Source organism: Triticum aestivum, chromosome 2A (genome assembly GCF_018294505.1).
Source record: "Triticum aestivum cultivar Chinese Spring chromosome 2A, IWGSC CS RefSeq v2.1, whole genome shotgun sequence".
Classification (NCBI taxonomy): Eukaryota; Viridiplantae; Streptophyta; class Magnoliopsida; order Poales; family Poaceae; genus Triticum; species Triticum aestivum.
The window spans coordinates 545,640,669-545,655,162 of NC_057797.1; positions in this window are offsets into that span (position 1 = coordinate 545,640,669).

Consider the following 14,494-nt stretch of genomic DNA (forward strand, 5'->3'; position numbering starts at 1 on the left):
GCGGTGATGCATGTACAGTTGGATTTTAATAGCTTTCTTATCTACCCAAAATGACCGTCTACCTTTACTATCTATGTTCTTTACATATCTTTTGACATAGGTTATCAGCTAGGGGGTGTATGTTTTCAACAAATTATTTCCCCCTTGATCAAAGGTTATCGTGGTTTCTGTGCATAGGTTATATGCTTCACTGTGCATAAATTATCACGTGATTTGCACAGAAGTTATCGAGTGTGGGGGTGGGGGTACATTTTCAATTATTATTTTCCCTCGGTCAAAAGTTAACATGGTTTTTGTACATAGGTTATCAACTCCATTGTGCGTAATTATCAAGCTATTCGCACAGGATTTATGGGGCGCCCCCCCCCCCCTGGTTATGTTTCCCTTGGTGTCAAGGTGTTTGTACCACCCCCCCCCCCCCCCCAAAAAAAAGTGTTTGTAACAAAGTTATCGACTCTGTTATGCATAAATTATCATGCTATTTGCACATGAGTTATCGGGGTGTATTTTGACGCGGGTATTTATGCGTAAGTAATCAAGTTTTGCGATATTGAGGTATGTCTCACCAATTTTTTTTCTAGTCAAAGTTACCACGGACCAACCCACACGTGCTAAAAACATATATGACTCCATTGACATTCAACATGGTAATTTGAGCATAAGCAGTGTGATAACTATATCATTAGCACCCTGATAACCACAATATTACCAGCATGATAATTACATAAAAGTCATGTTGGTAACCCGGGCAATGGAAGATTTAGTGTAAAGACGTTGCATAAACTGTTGTAGAACAAAAAAAAGTGACTTTTTTTACAAAGACACTTGATGCAACCGATCAGTAAAAGATGATGCATCAACCTGACAAACGGAGTAGTAATATTTTTTGACCGGTCTTGTTATCTCACAAAATGTTGAACATTTCACAAAAGAGTGAAGTCTATTTTAAACCTTGAATTTGTAAAGCCGGCCAGAATCAAACCCTGAACTCTAAATCCCTGAAGTCCACACCCTGTATTCAGTGATCCCGGTCAATCTTAACCCTAAGCATGTTCGATGTTGTTTGGCACATAGGGAAAAAGGCAATCCCCGTCGGGATCACACACTACTCTAGCTGACTATGTTGGCCCAAATCTCTCTTCTCCTTCCTTTCTCTTCCCCGTATAATATCTCCATTGTTTTGAAAAGAAAAGCCAGGTCACGCCGGTCCTAGGAGGTTGCGGCTGTAGCAGGTCTCCTCTCGCGCGCAAGCTTGCATTAGCCATGATATAACCGCAGGTCCGCAGCGGTGAGACGGGGACCTGAACTGCAACACACCCGCTTCACGACAAATGGCGACAGTGTTGGCCGTGTCGCGTGTGCTCCGGCGAGGTCAACCTACCTGCGCCCAGGTGTGTATGCGCGTGTAGCTGGCTAGTGCAAAGCTAGCTACGTACGAGTGCGTGTGTTGCGTGCCTAGGAAATCGATCAAGCTGCTTAGGCACTACGGGTAGTTTGTATGTATATGTAGCAAGGAAATCGACCGAACAGCAAACACCGGCGCCAGCTCAAGCGCCCGCGTACTCCAGGACCTGACCTTGAAAGCTGATACGTACACCAACGACGACTTACTGGCGCCGACCGCCGTGCTCCAGGACCTGTTCCTCGCCGAGGCCGCGACATCGGCCTCCACGGCGCTCCAGTGCCAGGCTACTCGCCTCCCCAGGACCCACACGTCAACGTCGAGATCGACCTGCAGTCCACGCCCCCTGCGTTCCACTCCGGCCACAGGCACAACCTGCTACCACACTGCCCGTCATTGGTGCTCCTTCCCTTTCTTTGTCGGCGCTCTTCTCTGGTCAGAGCCGCACAATGGCTCCTGCTCAGCCACCTTACTAGCTACCGCGGCCGGTGGCGAATCAGAGCAAGCGTGCACATGTTGGCCGTGCTCGTTTCGTTATGTAGTCAGGCTTTTTTAACAGATCTGTCGTGAGGTGAGAGAGACAGATAGAAAAGGGGAAGAAGATGGATATGACGTGTGGGTCTAAATAGTCAGTGAGAGAAGTAGGTTATCCCGGCCGGGATTGTCCTTTTCCTGGTGTGACAAATAGATTCAGGGTTTAAATTGGCCGGGATCACTGAATACAGGGTGTCGACTTCAGGGATTCAGAGTTCAGGGTCTGATTCAGACCACCTCTACAAATTCAGAGTTTAAAATAGACTTTACTCTTCACAAAATGCTGAACCCAAACCGGCAGGTCTCGGCTGGTGCAGCAAGTAGAGGAACCTAGAGCACAAGGCCAAGACGCCACGACTGTCTCTGCTAATCACTTCTTTTGTGGAAGCTCTGCTAATCACTAATCAGCGCGTGTAATTCTGCCGGTGGCTGAACCGTGTTGGACTGTACTCAGTTTTGGCATGTACAAATTCGTCCTCGCGTGGCATCTCCTCTGCTCTAGATGCAGCTGAGCAAATACGAATCCACGATTTGATTTGACCAACGCCAGCATGTCGGCCCTCGTCAAGTCCCCTCTATTATCTTTGGGTAGATGAAGGTTTGGGTGAGACTGGCCATACCATGTCTACCTTGTTCATTGAGCTGTGAGTAGAGAGATGGGCGATGGGGCCAGGGAGCTCGGGAAATGAGGATGCGCAGGCGTGGCTGGGAGTATTCAGGCTGGAAAGAGGCAGTCGCTGACTGGAGGTAGAGGAGGTGACGGCCTTGGGATGAAACGGGCTGAAACGGCAGACAACGGTTAGGAGGAGGCCGAGGCGAGGCGCCGCACAATGCAGAGTAGGTGAGCAGCAACAAGCGCCATGGCTTCTGTGCTCGCGACGAGCCGGGTGCAGGCGAGGTAGGACGCGGCGAACGGAGACGAGAGAATGGGCGGTAAGGATATTAGGGGAGGAGGCGCGACGGCGGAGGAGCGGCCTTCCGGCGGCGGCGCTAGCCAGTGCGCCGACGGATGCGGGATCGAACGCCCCTCTCTTATGACGCTGGGCGAGGATAAGACGAGATATGGACGAAGCGTTTTTTTCACTAAGCGGTGGCAAAGCTTGTAAATATCAGCGAACGGCTCGTTTTTTAGCACGATGGTCGTACGATCTACAACGGACGGCATCCAGGTCGTTCGGACCTGTTGCAAAACTCCGACCGGCAGGAGTTTAGCTTTATAGATGAAACAAAAAGGTAACAACTTCTGATTCCTATAGAATGCTGGAACAAAGTCAAGACCAATGCAACTTGCAATTCTATCCTGCGCTGTTTTTTGAGATAGCTAAAAAAACAGCGCAGAATAGAATTGCAAGTTTTTAAAATATAAATCATATTTTATAGCATGAGATAATTAACACATAAGTCACTAGTCATTATGCCATCATAATACTTTACTAATTGGTCTTCACTGACTGATGGGTAATAAGTAGTATGAACATGATAAACCTAGATTTATTAGAAAAATAAATATCTACAGGCCAAAACTTGGCTCGTCGGTATGACATCTGGCCAATAACGGACTTAATCTTTAGCCCATCAATGGTTATCTACACACTAGTGATGGGTGTGTTATTTGAGAGCTCCCAAAAAATACACCACGCAGGGATCGAACCTGTGATGTCCCGCTCGCGAAGTATAGAATTAACCAATCGAACAGATAAGTTTTACTAATCTTCAAGCAGCGCGAGAGCTTAAAGTACCAGAAAACTTTTGAAAATTTTCGAACAATTCAAGAAAATTGAGAACAAAAAATAGAAAATTCTGAACAAAATTTGACAAACGTGAAACCCTTTTTAAGACCATGAACAATTTTTGAAATTCGAACAAACTTTTCAAGCATGAACAATTATTGAACAGTTGAACAAAAATTTCGAAATTCCAAAAATATAAAAAATATGTTGAACATTTTTTGTATTATATGCTGAACAAATTTAAATACATTCTGAACATTTTGTGATATATGGTTAACAAAATTTAAAATATACATTGAACGTTTCTGCAAGTATGCTAAACAAATTTTGAATTGTGAACAAAATTTAAAAACCATGATTTTCTCTGAAATAATGAATAAAATACGCAATTTCAAACTTTTCTGAAAACAAAAAAGGCTAAAATAAGAAGAGAAGGAAAAAAATAGAAACAGAATAAAAAACAGAACCCAAAAAAATAAAAGAAACAGGAAAAATCAAAGAAACGGGAAAGAAAGAAAGAAAGAAAGAAAGCGGTTTAGGGTTCCCAAAACCGGTTTGCCTGGCACTGCTCTAACTGGCGAAGTGGGCTGGCCCATCGTGCGCAGCAGCTCCCGCGCTTCAGCGAAGCCGCCTCTCCTGGAGGCACGCGAGCGTCAAATAGAATCCACCATGTCATTTGACCCGTTATTGGTTCTATAGGTCCAACCCACTTCTGAAAGCCCAAACTCAAGGACGCAGACGTTTGGTTTATGGATACATATGTACCTTATATGAAAAAAAATTAGTAATTTAATAAAAAAAATCAAAAAATTCTGAAAAATGTTTTTGAAATAAACATGACCTTTCATTGTACTCGTGAGAAAAGTTCCACAAAAAGAAATTTTCTCTTTGACTTCTTTTCAAAAAAGATAAATTTTTGATTAAAATAGCGTGAATAATGACCTATAATAGCAAATAAAATTTGTCTTTTTCACTATGAAGTCAATGTTGGTTTTTTTTCGAAAAATTTATGCCCTGCGCTACGTTGTTTTTTAAAGTATAAATCACATTTTATAGCAAGGGAAAATTAACACAAAAGTCACTAGTCATTATGCCATCATAACACTTTGTTGATGGGTCTTCACTGAATGACGGGTGAGAAGTATTAACACGATAGACCTAGACCTTTTTTTTAACATACACTCACCCTTATGAACGCATGCACAAACGCACACCCTACCTCTATGAGCACATTCAAGAGACTGGGGTGGTATATCATCTTGAGATTTACGAAGTCAAGAAAAAGAAATATCAACAGGACAAAATTTGGCCCGTCAGTATGACATCTGACCAGTAACGGACCTAATCTTTAGCGGTTCAGCCCATCAATGGTTATCTACACACTAGTGATGGTTGTGCTATTTGACCCGTTAATGGTTCCATAGGTCCAACCCACTTCTGAAAGCCCAAACCCAACTACTAAAAACATCCCCCAAAACCCTAGCTACTGCCCATTTCTCGTAATCTCTTTTTTCCTCCACGCACAATGCTATTCCGTCCCTACCCTTCTCGATGTCCCGTCCCCATCGAACAGCCACCCAACCTCTTCTCGTTGTCCCTAGCCCATCCCTCCCGTCACCTTCCTCGTACTCTACTTCCTCTCCCTGCTGCCCCTCCCTCTCCCCACTGTAGGTCAATGTGATAAACACCATTGCGATCGTACGTGTTTGAGTCGTGAGCCAATACACCGAGGGGATGCCACCACCTCGTTGGTCATGTCATGTGGGACAACCTCGGCTTCGGTGTGCGGACATCATTGACTTCAGTGGTGTCTCCTTAACATGCCGGTGGCGCTACGACCTCGGCCACGTCTCATCGGCCAGACGTTTTTGGCTTTGAATGGAGACAGTTGCGGCTTTGGCACTACAAGCTTCCACACTTACGACTCCTTGACTTCATGCGCGATGACGATAACCAGAGGCGATGCGCGGCAACACCAATGACATGCATGGGTTGAGTGGACTAGGCCTGCGAGCCTAGCCACTATTTTGTAATTAGTTGTAGAAAATAACAAATGTGTAATTGAAATTACAGTTGGTTTCTTTATGAGAAAATATGATTAGGGGTTCGCTCTTATAGTCACTAGTATCATCTCTCGTACACATGTTGGTGCATAGAAATAAGCACATATCAAGTTAAACCCCTCACATGTCTATACGTTCTATAACATAATTAATTGATAATTCATATACACATTATGTCCATGAATTCAAGCATTCAATAACATGCAATTCTAACCCATAAGGATATCGGGCAACTTCTGTGACGCCCCCGATTCAATCGTACACTAATCATGCACGCAAACGTGTACGATCAAGATCAGGGACTCACGGGAAGATATCACAACACAACTCTAAAACATAAATAAGTCATACAAGCATCATAATACAAGCCAGGGGCCACGAGGGCTCGAATACAAGTGCTCGATCATAGACAAGTCAGCGGAAGCAACAATATCTGAGTACAGACATAAGTTAAACAAGTTGCCATAAGATGGCTAGCACAAACTGGGCTACAGATCGAAAGAGGCGCAGGCCTCCTGCCTGGGATCCTCCTAACTACTCCTGGACGTCGCCAGCGGGCAGCACGTAGTAGCAGGCACCTCCGGTGTAGTATGGGTCGTCGTCGACGGTGGCGTCTGGCTCCAGGGCTCCAGCATCTGGTTGCGACAACCAGGTAGAAGGGAAAGGGGAAAGGGGGGGAGAAAAGCAATCGTGAGTACTCATCCAAAGTACTCGCAAGCAAGGAGCTACACTACATATGCATGGGTATATGTGTAAGGAGGCCATATCAGTGGACTGAACTGCAGAATGCCAGAATAAGAGGGGGATAACTAATCTTGTCGAAGACTACGCTTCTCGCAGCCACCGTCTTGCATCAAGTAGAAGAGAGTAGATTGAAGTCCTCCAAGTAGCATCTCCAAATAGCATCTCATAGCATAATCCTACCCGGCGATCCCCTCCTCATATCCCTGAGGTAGAGCGACCACCGGTTGTATCTGGCACTTGGAAGGGTGTGTTTTATTAAGTATCCGGTTCTAGTTGTCATAAGGTCAAGGTACAACTCCAAGTCGTCCTGTTACCGAAGATCACGGCTATTCGAATAGATTAACTTCCCTGCAGGGGTGCACCACATTCCCCAACACGCTTGATCCCATTTGGCCGGACACACTTTCCTAGGTCATGCCCGGCCGCGGAAGATCAACACGTCGCAGCCCCACCTAGACAAAACAGAGAGGCCAGCACGCCGGTCTAAACCTAAGCGCACAGGGGTCTGGGCCCATCGCCCATAGCACACCTGCACGTTGCGTGGGCGGCTGGAAGCAGAACTAGCCCCCTTAATACAAGAGCAGGCTTACGTTCCAATCCGGCGCGCGCCGCTCCGTCGCTGACGTCTGAAGTGCTTCGGCTGATACCACGACGCCGGGATACCCATAACTACTCCCGCGTAGATGGTTAGTGCGTATAGGCCAGTAGCCAGACTCAGATCAAATACCAAGATCTCGTTAAGCGTGTTAAGTATCCGCGAATGCCGAACAAGGCCAGGCCCACCTGTCTCCTAGGTGGTCTCAACCTGCCCTGTCGCTCCGCCACAAAGTAACAGTCGGGGGCCGTCGGGAACTCAGGCCCACCACTACCTGGATGGAGCCACCTGCCCCTTCAGCCCCCATCTCCAAACAGTATCACCAGTAATGTAACAGTGTAAAGTATATAGTATATGCCCATGATCACCTCCCGAAGTGATCACAGCCCAGTAGTATAGCATGGCAGACAGACAAGAGTGTAGGGTCACTGATGGAACACTAGCATCCTATACTAAGCATTTAGGATTGCGGGTAAGGTATCAATGACTGTAGCAGCAATGACAGGCTATGCATCAGAATAGGATTAACGGAAAGCAGTAGCATGCTACACTACTCTAATGCAAGCAGTATAGAGAAGAGTAGGCGATATCTGGTGATCAAAGGGGGGGCTTGCCTGGTTGCTCTGGCAAGAGAGAGGGGTCGTCAACTCCGTAGTCGAACTGGTCAGCAGCAGCGTCGGTCTCGTAGTCTACCGGAGAGGAGAGGGGGAAGAAATAATGAATACAGAGCAAACAAAGCATCACAAAATATAACAAGGCAATACGCGGTGCTCGGTGTGCCCTAACGCGGTAGTAGGTGATACCGGTGAAGGGGGGAAAACATCCGGAAAAGTATTCCTGGTGTTTCGTGTTTTCGGGCAGAGGAGCCGAAGGGGGAAAGTTGCGAGTTCGATAGGTTAGGGGGGTGTGGCGGACGAACGGGTTGCGTATCCGGAATCGTCTCGTCGTTCTGAGCAACTTTCATGTTGAAAATATTTTAATCCGAGTTACGGATTAAAAGATATGATTTTCTAAAGATTTAATCATTTTTTGATTTTAATTATTTATTTAAATTCAACATTATCCAAAACAGTGTTTGCTGACGTCATCATGACGTCAGCATGACGTCAGCAGTCAACAGAGATGTTGACTGGTCAACTGACGTGTGGGTCCCACTAGTCATTGACTGTTTAGTCTAATTAGTGTGTAACTAATCTAACTACTCTTTAATTAAACTAATTAGTTAGTTAGGTTAATGTAATTATGATTAATTAACTTAATTAATTTCTTAAATAATTAATTAATTAAATTATTATTATCTATTTATTTATTTTATTTGTTTTATATATTATTTTTAATTCCTTTTTTTTAACAAAACGTTCTGGGGCTGGGGCCCCCATGTCAGTGGCCCCAGGGGGCCTTAACGGGTGTGGGCGCATGGGCGCGCGTGTGCAGGAGGCTACGGGGCAACCCAACTGGGGCGCCGGCGACCACGGCAGAGCGCCGGAGAAGGGGGGGTCGGTGGCCTGGGGCGGCCTAGGTGGGCGCGGGTCGGCAGTGAGGGGAGCCGCAACGAGGGGGCGCGGCACACAGGGGGACGGGGAAGGGCAGCCGCAGCTGCGGTCGGCGCGGGCGCGCGACCATGGGCGTGCGAGCGAGCGGGAGGAGGGGGAGGCGGTGCGGTGGCCGTGGTGCCGTTCGGCAATCCCGTCGACGCGACGGAACGGACGACGGAGACGGGGAGAGAAGAGGAGGCCGGGGGTGCGGCCATGGGCGCGGTCATGAGCAGGGAGCCGGCCACGGCGCGGGTGCTGCGCGTGCGGGCGTGACGCCGCGGGCGTCGGGACGGCCGCGGTGAGCGCGAGGGAGAGGGGGGAGCTCACGGTGGGGGAGTAGGGACTAGGGCAGTGGGCTCGGGGCGGAAGACGGGGACGACGACGACGTAGAGGAGGCAGGCCGGCGATGGAGCGCTCCGGCGAGGACGAGCTCCGGGCGCGTCAGGCGTGCGGCGAGGGGCGCCGTTGCCCTGGGTGGCTGGTCGGGGAGGAGGAGAGGACGGGGCGGCGTCGTGTGGCGGCGGGGCGGTCCGGCGTGTGGCGGGATGGCGTCAGGGCGCAGGGGGCGACGGGGTTCGTTCCCCCGATCCGATCTGGATCGGGGAGGAGGGGGGAGAGCGAGCGGAGTGGGCGTCGTGCGGGAGGGGGGAAGTGAGCGAGTGGGCTAGGGTTTCGGGCATCCAGGGGGAAGTAGAGGGCGCGGTTGGGCCGGCCTGGTTGGCCCAGAGGCCAGCTGGGCCGTGGCCCAGTGGGGGGGTTCTTTCTCTCTTTTATTCTTCTTCTTTTTGTTTTCTTTTTTTTTCTTTTCTTTTATTTATTCCTTTCGGTTTTATTAAATTATTAATTTATTTCAATTTTGAAGAATGTGAGAACAACACCTAAATATGGTATGTTAAAGATACCACTGCCACATTAATTTGGACAGCTAAATAAAATAGTTTAATATTTTACAAAATACAAAAGGCATTTAATTACTTTCTTTTGCTGCTGTTTTATTTTCTTTTGAGCATTTAAACTTTTTATAAAAATGTGGTTTCATCACCATAAATACCTATGTATTATTTGGTCCACTCCGAATATTTAAATTTTAATATTTGAAAACTTTTATTGTTTGCTCGATTTTGAATTTGAAATTCGAACTAGGTTCCGAACTAACGCGAGTTTATCCACAGTAACCGAGGTGACGTGGCATCATTAGCGGGGATTACTGTAGCTTAATTACCCGGGCGTCACAATTCTCCTCCACTACAAGAAATCTCGTCCCGAGATTTAAGAGAGGAGTAAGGGGGAAGTTCTGGTTATTCTAATGGATCTTCTCGAAGAAGTTAATCCCTTTCGTTGATGTCTTCAATTCTTTATTCCAAAGCATCATGATGAAGTTGTCGTCCTTTCTTCGGGGAACTCCATCGTACTTACGAATAGGTACGGGGCAGCTCTACAATGATAGGATGTTATAAGGGAAATTCATCTGGGGGTATCCCAGGAATGAACATATGAGTATCTCTCGAGTTGAACAAATGACACACATCGAGAGCAAAGTAAGACGGTGTAATAAGAAGTTTCAAGCGGATAGGCAATCATTGATTGCCTGAAGCAGAGTGCGAAAGGGGTTCAGAGCAGCAGGAATAAGTATTGTGTCCGATACCAGAATAGATCAACATGCAAGTGGCCCGTGAATTACATACAAAGTCAAGCACGAGGAATAACTTTGACATCAGGTTGTACAGGAGAGTCAGGTTTCGATCCTGTGGAACTGTGGGTTATGGGCCCACCATGTGGGTTAAAAGTAGGAAGGCGGTGATGTCTTGCACGATCATGCAAGTAAGGCATGTCAGAGGTTAGCCTGTCAGTTATATGTCAGCAACTACATCGGTACCAAGGCGAGGGACAAGGAGAACCATTTTCCTGCTCGTTGAAACGAGGCGGACCAATAGGCAAAGTTCTCGTCCATCGGTGGTTATTGAAATGTCATCAACAATAGTAACAGGGTCTTACTGACAGAGTTGTACACCGAGGTGTTTACATAAGCAGGAGAATAATACTGCTTAGATTATATAGACCTCAATAAAGGTTAAACCAACCAATGGAAAGGAAAATAAGATTATCAGATTAAACAGAACAATGAAAAGGAAAATGTGTTTAAACACATATATCAGGGGGTATATCCTTCCCAAGGGCAAGCAACGCATGATATTCATGACGGGATATAACATAGAAAACCCCTTTAGGAAAGGGAAGAGAAATTTTCACGACATTACCCATACAACGGTGTTTGGATAATTGATCAAGAAGCATTTAGCATTGGGCCTTAGATGTTCTTGTTGAAAATCGGAGTACCACAGACATGCTTCGAGATAGCATTGACATGGTCTTCAGGTGAAGATCAGACTTTGGAAACACGAAGGATCCATCAGGAATAACTTGTAGAATAAGTCTTACAATTTCCTCATGGACGAATGGATAACCTTGCTGAAAAGGAATCTATAATGATAGGTCCTCCAGCCGGGGGGGGTGCTAGGCATGACATCATGTTACCGGGTCATCAAAGGATCAACTTCATGACTCTTGGAAAATTGTCCCAACCATCATATCTGACCGAGATTCAGATCCAATTGGTGTCAGGATACCTCAGACTTAGGATACCTGAGAAGAAAAGGTGCAACGCAAATTGACGAGATGACATTGTAAGATTCTCGGGGAAATGAACTACGAAGTGATTTCCGTTAACAAGAGTCCATCATTAACCCAAGGAGAGGACAAGGAGGTGTCTGGTGAACTCAACGGCAATTCACCGAGATTCCCAAAAGATGGATTTCCACCATTAAGTGAACAAGGAGATAACATTTGTCAGATCAAATGATATAAGGAAGTATGCTCGAGGAAAACATACACAATTAAACATTGGTTGAAAGGTGCGCCCGAAATATGGGTTGGGTTGCACGACCAATGTCAGAATGGTGATTCAATTAGCGAAGGACTTAGAATGAACTATTGCCCATTCACTTCAAAGCAATAGGGTTGTTAGAAGTTTTGAATTCACACGTCATAGCTCCATTGTCGGTATTCCGGTTGAAAACAATACGGGGACCAAGGAATGAACGAAGATGGCAAGAAGTATTATGTTATGAAGAATTATTAAGAGGTGGTGAAATTCTCACCACATTCTTGACAAAAAGAGATGGTAATACTACCGAGGTAAGGAAGATCGACTGCTGGGTAGTAGTGATCTCAAGGTTTACACCAAACACGAACAAGTTGTGTTGAACGGAAGGCAATAAAGTGGTCGATGAGAACAGGAATCATCGAGGGGCAAGGATGGTATTACCCATCATGAATTCAATTGAATTCCTGGAAGAGCTCATCATGTTGATGATGATCACGACACAATTGTCGAGAGATTTCATGCAGATGTAGTCAATCAGCGACGACATCAAGTCAAAGGAATGATGAAGCAAGAGGTTATTGGAACCACCGTTATGACACAAACTCGAACTCAAGCTTGTTGTTTAAGGTTAAAGGGTATGACGAGGACAATCGACGTAAGGTTAGTTCATCGTCGAAAATTGGTGCTCCGAAAATAAGGACCAGGTAGCCCCGTTAGAATTCGTCGTGACAACGATATAGCCAAACAGGCTAGGAATGGCGTGATCGGGTAACAAACTCGTACTTATAGAAGCTTGCTGAAGAGTTGTTGAACCGTAGAGCGGACTCGGTTCAGTTATCGGTGTCTTTGAGTGTTCAATAACTCAGAGCCCGCGAAAAATTGGAATCGATGGGAAGGTAGCACTTGATGAAGAACTCATAAAAAGTTATGCAGTTCCATGATAATCTCGAGATACCAGGGGGGTAATACTCGACACAAGATCAAAGTAAAGGTTGGACTGGTGTATTGATCCATAGAAGACAATTGTTTTAACTTGTCCGAGAAATGAGATCAAAGAAGAACAATCATGGTCGGAACCACGGTTGCAAGGGATCAATTCACAGATACCATAGGTTAGTTATCAAGGAAATAGTTATTGTTACAAGAAGCTTTCATGATAGGATATATATCGCGTCCATGGGCATGAACACAAGTTCAAGGTCGACTCCCACTTCTCCAATGCATAACCTTTCATTCACTTCTCACGTTCGATGAAGTTGTAGTGTTGAAATTTTGTCTGGTGAAGCACTAGAAGGGTATGACTCGTGAAAACTTTCGGGTTCACACGGTTTAGAGAAGGCATATGTTCAACCCATAGGGGCTTCTTAGAAACATATACCACAAGTTTCAAGAGTAAATAACACAAACTCGATGGCAGAGCATGGTTGAGAAAAGCAGAGGATACAATTTACCAAAGGCATTATGTATCCGAGGAAAGGCTCACAAGGTTATTGAATATGAAGGGCGTTGTCAGATAAATCCAACAAAGGACTTGATGGTCCACAAGGGATCTGATACGAGTATCAGTACTCAACTAGAGGAAGAAGAATGCAAGGAGATCAGATTATAGAAACAACTGACTAACTCAATTGTCAAATGCAAAGGAATTATGATTTCCAAATCAAGGGATCAAAAGCAATGCTCTGATTAGGGATGGATAAGTTGAATAGCCTTAGGGTACAACCAACAACAATTGGATTGGTCGAGAACCAACTCCAGTTAAAAGAATGGAAGCTCAGCCGGAAAGGTAATTTATAAGGATCAATGATGATTGCGTGTATTCGCAAACATATTGAGTCAACAGACTCAAAATGATAATGACAATGAATGTCATTAAGACTACGAGACTTATGGGATTAACCATAATGCAAGCAAGCAAGAATTTCAAGAGCCAAAGGCTCCAGAGGGTTTTCGGAAGATCGAATATTATTTTGAAGACTTTTGTGAAACACAAGAACAACTGGGGATGAGCGGATACTCGGCAAGCGCGAGTAATTATCCGTAGGGGTATTCATGCAGCAAGGAACTGCAGGGCAGTAAGCGTAAAGAATTCTCGGAATATCGAAGAGTATTTCAGGACATCTTGTAATAACAAGAGCAACTGGGGATGACAATATGAACGATAGGTGTAAGTAGTTATCCAGAGGGATTTATCGATGGAAGTGAATTGCAAAAGCGATGGCACATAGTCTCGAGAGCACATCGTAGAGTATCTTCGGAATCTTCTGGTGCAGCAGGCGGTCATCGGTAACAAGTGGCTCTCCGGGAGAAAGTACTTGCGAGAACCTAAAGTTAGTTTTGTTTTTAGCGAAATCATTTAACCCGAATAGAAGAGAGCTCAGAGTCCCAGAGTAAAGGTCGAGGAGTAAAAGATCCTAGTACCACCCAATGGCGACGTGGGCCCGTAAGGCACACAGCCAAGTTAGTAAAAGTTTTGCAATGTCTAGACTCGACTTCGGCCAAGAAGTGTGAAAGGGGGATTCCTACAGGAAGTCAGCTCTGATACCAACTTGTGACGCCCCCGATTCAATCGTACACTAATCATGCACGCAAACGTGTACGATCAAGATCAGGGACTCACGGGAAGATATCACAACACAACTCTAAAACATAAATAAGTCATACAAGCATCATAATACAAGCCAGGGGCCTCGAGGGCTCGAATACAAGTGCTCGATCATAGACGAGTCAGCGGAAGCAACAATATCTGAGTACAGACATAAGTTAAACAAGTTGCCTTAAGAAGGCTAGCACAAACTGGGCTACAGATCGAAAGAGGCGCAGGCCTCCTGCCTGGGATCCTCCTAACTACTCCTGGACGTCGCCAGCGGGCAGCACGTAGTAGCAGGCACCTCCGGTGTAGTATGGGTCGTCGTCGACGGTGGCGTCTGGCTCCAGGGCTCCAGCATCTGGTTGCGACAACCAGGTAGAAGGGAAAGGGGAAAGGGGGGAGAAAAGCAACCGTGAG